Consider the following 5,741-nt stretch of genomic DNA (forward strand, 5'->3'; position numbering starts at 1 on the left):
CTAAACATCACAAAAACTCCCCTTGATTCCAACTTTCCACACCAAAATCTAGAGCTGAAATCTTAAAACGAAAACAGATCATACATGGAAACTAGTGGCTAAAAGCTTACCTCAAGTTCAGGTTATGGTGCTCTTCCACAGTGGAACACTCTCCCAAAGTGCCAAGGCCTAGCTCCTAAGCTCAAATCCTCAACAAGATCACAAAAATTCACAAGGAAAAAGAAGGAAGGAGAAGGTACGGGAAGGAGAAGAAGAATTGTCTCTGTTTTACTCTGTTTATTCTATAGCCTCCAAACATCATATATATCCAAGCCAAAAGACTAAAATACCCCTAGGTCTTCTAAAGCTTCTAAAGCCACTTCAAGGGTAATTTTGGTACTTTCCATTTACACCGTTAATCATAATTAACGCTTCCCAATTTCCCGCTAATCTCAATATACTCAAACACCAATAATCCACATCCCGTTACCCTTTAATGCCCGGTAACACTCTAATCATTAAAACACCCTGAGACTCACCCCGAGCCCCGAGCTTAAGCCTGTTATGACCAAACCGATAATTAACATTCCTTGATTGTCTCATGCCAAATGGCTCGAACAAACCCACTTCATAATGTGGTCTCAAGATATATCACCAACATGCGTACAAATAATCAATTTACCCTCAACGGGCCAAATTACCATCACACCTCTGTAATAAGAAATATGGACTCACATGCATGCATTTCACATCATATCATAATATAATCAACATATACATGCACTTTATCAATTAATAACATAATTAAGCAAGTATGGCCCTCCCGGCCTACTGTTCACGCCGTTAAACACAACGGAGAATTCGGGGCATTATAGTTTACATTTTGTTCAATGTATTTCAAAGGTGTGCAAACAAAATTTAACCAACCTGATTGTAATGAAGATGCACCATAAGTGAAGCGACACCTCACAGTATTTGAATCTCAATGTCGTCCACTCAGTAAGGAAATTCCCATGCCCCTCGACGAAAATACTCTGTTCAAATGGATAATTCTCCATAACTTAAGTGTATTTAGGGTAAGTTAATACAATTTTAATCTTCACATTCTTCATATTGTGTAATATCCAGACACACATTTAATTATTTATTGTTTATTTTAATTTATTTAATTATTGTTTTGGGTACTTATTTTTAATTTTTTTATTTTATTTTAATATTCTTTTATTATTGTTTTGTTTACTTATTTAATTAGTTGCTACCTTATTTCCTATTATAGTTATTCTTTTATTTGTTTATTTTATTTATGTAGTTATTTATCTACTTTGTTTTATTTACTTATTTATTCTTTGATTTAATTATATGATTATGTGTGCACATGTGTGTGTGTGACTAAGTGTTGGGCATGTGGTGTGTGTCAAAGAGAAGTGTGGTGATATTTTCATGATTTGCATGAATTAAGACTTGAAAGATTGGATAGAATTGTGGTGAATTAATGAGGATTTCTTGTTCACACTACAAGCTGAATTTTCGAACTATAAATGGGAAATGTGAGCTGAATTTTTGAAAATGCAAAAGGATAAGGATGGAAATGTGAATGGAAATATTTGTTTCTTGATTGAGTGGAATCAAGAGCTGTCTTTGAAGAGTTGTTTTCGAAAATCAAGCATCCTTGATGCGCTTGATTGATTTGGTGATATAAAAGGAAGGGATTGTCTCTTGATTCTAGCTTTGATATTTTGGCATTCATGGGATTTGATGATGGAAACTCAATCAAGTGTAGTGTGCAAGATTAAGGCTAGGTTCATAGAGGATTAAGAGGGTTTAATGGTGATTGATTCTAGTAAACCATCGATAATGATAGTGTTTGAAGAACACGACTAGAAGGAGGACTATGTTAATGGAAATGTGAACAAGATACGATCAAATTAATGGTGATTAGGAATCAATTAGGCTATGTAATGGAAGATTGGAATCAATAAACATTTATTGAGAGGAGTTTATGAGAGTGTAAAAGGGTGGCCTTGGAGCCTATAAATAGAGACAACTTGGCTCTCATTTTCACACAACACAAAGAAAGAGAGAAGGAAAGAGAGAGGCGTGAGGAAGGAAAGAAAAAAAGAGACGAGGTGCAAGAATGAAAGAGAGGAGGTGGAGGGTTAGCTCAAGGGCTCGCAATTTTTTGTGAAGAAAGGGAATAAAGTTTAAGGTAAGATCTTGTTGGTTTGTTTTGAATTTAGTTATGAGTTTCTTCTTTACTACTTGGTGGTCATTGGAATGTGGATTTCTAGTTTAGAGGTGTTCAAATTCCAAGGATTCAAGGAAGGGTAGGATTCGACTCTCAATGTCCAAAGGTATGGTTATTATTATCATTTTGAAGTTTATGCTCACTTAAGGTTGTTTAGGTCTAAGTTTTATAATAAGTTTGGATACTATGAATTTAATGCATGTTGTGCATGACCCATGACAAAAGGGTTTTGACGTGTGGCTTAGATTTTGGCCTGATGTTGGTTTTTCCATTAAGGCTCTTATTTTAAGTTTAGGTTTCGATCATTGAAGCAGAATCACTTTCTTCTTTTTCAAAGACTCCATACACACGACAAGGTAAGGAAGTTAACCATGTTTGTTTGATTTCTAATGTTTATGGAAAGCATGATGTGTACTAATTGTTTTGGGGCATGTACTTGGGAAGGTAAAAGGTGGGAAGAGGTAGCCACAATTTTGACCATAATGGTTGTAGAGAGGACCACAAGTGCTTCCTCATAGTATCTCTTACATTTACCTGCGTAGTGTGCACATAGGTTTTCTTGATGGTTATGATGATGAAGATGATGATGATGCTATGTCTTGTTATGATATGAGATTATGATTTGGCTATATGAGGTTTGTTTTATGTTGATGTTGTTTTGATTCTTCTTAAACGACTTTAGCTCATTCCTTTTTCCTCTCCACATGCAAGAATTGATTATGTAATGGCATGGTGACCGAGGACAATTCCAAGAAAGTATATGTCCTCTGTGAGGGGACCACATGGACGACGATGATCCTAAAAACACCATAGTTTATTATTAGTTTTATGAAATACATTTATTTTATGTTGGGACATATTTTATTTAATTGCATGTTTTTGCTTTATCTTTTATGAAACTTAGCTCTGGAGCATTAATAAAGGCTACTTTCTTTTGCATTTAAAATGTTTATACAAAGAATATGTCCTAGTAAAATTTGGGTGTTATACGTTGGAACCAAAGATAGGTAGTTCATGAAAAACTCTGAACTCTCACAGAATACACGGACAAGATTGGAAAGAAACCTAACTCATCATTTTGTTTGTATTTTGTTTCATTGTATGATTCCTTATAATATATTTGTTTATATGTGCAGTTTGAACTAGAATGGAAACTCCTAGAGAAGTCATCCTTAAGGAGATCATAAACATTCAAAAGATATAGGAAGACCTGAATGATAGATGCCAACTAATTAGGCTCTTTCCTCAAATTATGAAAGTCAATTATGCAATGTAGAAGATTCTATACCAAAGAGGAGCCTTAGTTATGGGAAAAGAGAAATACCTAGTGCTTAGGGCTACCATCAAGGATCCTGAAGCCAGGGAAAAGATCGAATCTTTATGGATGGAAATAATTAGTTATCCTGTAGAAGACCTAGATTGGTACCAGTTCTTGTTACTCCTTTAGCATGTGAATATGGAGTAAACAAGGTGAGAGTTACAATTAAAGAGGAAGCAGATGGATCTATGTCAAAAGAGATCGATATTTTAGAACCCAGATATCAATGAAAACCTATTTTTGGAGGAAGTTGATGAGGAATAGATTAGACACCCAGTAATTCAAGTTCCTTTTATGTTTTCTGTCTTTCTCATTTGATGTATTGAATTCTGGTTTCTTTTAATTGAATGAATGAATAAATTGTTGTTTTCTTTATTTTTGAGCTTATTTTTAACTTTTCTCATATTTAAAAATTAATTTGTGTACCGTAGTATATTACAATGGCATCGGGAAGGGCCACGCGAGCCACACCTAGTAGAGGAAGATGAAGGAGAAGAAGAGTAGCTAATGCATCTACAGACATTCCTAATACAGCCGATGCCCTCGGTGTTGCTAATGCCCCTAGAAATCCAGCAGAGTCAAAAATAGAGGATCCAGAGGTAGAGATAGCTAGGCTACGGGAACAGCTAAAGCTAAGAGATGAGGAAGTAGCTCGGACTGGAAGAGGGAAACCTCTAGTACAAGCACCACCATAGCAAGTGCCTATTGGACAGGGAGGGCATTTGGTAAGACGCTTCATACCAAAATTTGAGCATGTATACAAATGATTCAGGAAGCAACATCGGCCCAACTATGAAGGGAATGCCAACCATATTGAAGCAGAAGAGTAGCTCGGGACAGTTGTTGCGAAAATTAAAGCTATGTAAGTGCACACAGTAGCAGTTTGTAATAATTTCTTGGTAAGATCAAGTATCATCCCACAAGGAGTCAATTATCAATTACTAGATAATTAATTCTTAGTTTCTATTTGGTTAACAAAAATTTGTTTTGTATCTTGATAATTAAAAACAATAATGCTACTAAAAATAATGCAAGATTGTAAGAACATAAACAAGAATAAAATTCCAACGATTTAAATAATTAGGCGTTTTAATTTCATCTACAATCCTTCCTATCAATCACTAACACAATATTAAATTCTCTTCTTCTTATTAAGCTAACAAGTTGTCAAGGTATTTTATAAACGGATTAGGAATTATAAAACTCAACCTAGTTGTGAGCTTTCTATATTTCTATGATAAATTCAACAATTAGGAGGCAATTCCCCTTTTTGTACATCAATTAGCGCCCTTCAAGTAGCGAAAAATGGTCTCCCAAGAATAATCGGAATATTTTCATCTTCCTCCATATGAAGAATAATAAAGTCCACAGGAAAGATGAATTTGTCCACTTTCACCAATACATCCTCAATAATACCTCTTGGATGCTTCATTGAATGGTCCACCATTTGTAAGGACACGATAGTAGGGTGAGCTTCTCCCAATTTCAATTTTATAAAGATAGATAGAGGTATCAGATTCACACTTGCCCCTAAATCACATAATTCCTTCTCAAAAACCACATTCCCTATAGTACAAGGAATGGTAAAACTACCCGAATCTTTAAGCTTAAGAGGTAGTTTATTTTGGAGTATTGCGCTACACTCCTCAGTAAGTGCCACCATCTCATAATCCTCCAGTTTCCTTTTTTTCAACAAGATTTCCTTCTTGAACTTCACATAACTCGGCATTTGTTCTAAGACTTCAGCAAAGGTAATGTTGATGTGAAGTTTTCAAAAAACATCTAAGAACTTGGAAAACTGCTTGTCAAGTGTCTTTTTTTGCAGCCTCTGAGGAAATGGGATCTTGATGTGATGCTCAATACTTATTTCTGGCTGCTTCTTCTTAAGGTTCTCAATAACCTATTCATCCACCTTATTCTTCTTCTCAGACTCCATTTTTGATGGAAGACTAGATTTCTCAACTGACTCCACCAACTCCTTACCGCTCCCCAAGAAGATCGCATTGCACTGCTCCTTAGGATTCACCTCAGTATTACTTGGAAAATTTCCTTGAGGTCTACTATGTAATATATTTTCCAATTGACCCACTTGCATTTCAGGATTTCTGATGGATGACTGAGTTTCAGTCATAAGTTGAGCTGTGGAGTTGGTCAAAGTCAATACTGCAACTTGTAATTCATTTGTCTTCTCTGGAGAAA

This window comes from Humulus lupulus, chromosome X (genome assembly GCF_963169125.1).
Source record: "Humulus lupulus chromosome X, drHumLupu1.1, whole genome shotgun sequence".
NCBI lineage: Eukaryota > Viridiplantae > Streptophyta > Magnoliopsida > Rosales > Cannabaceae > Humulus > Humulus lupulus.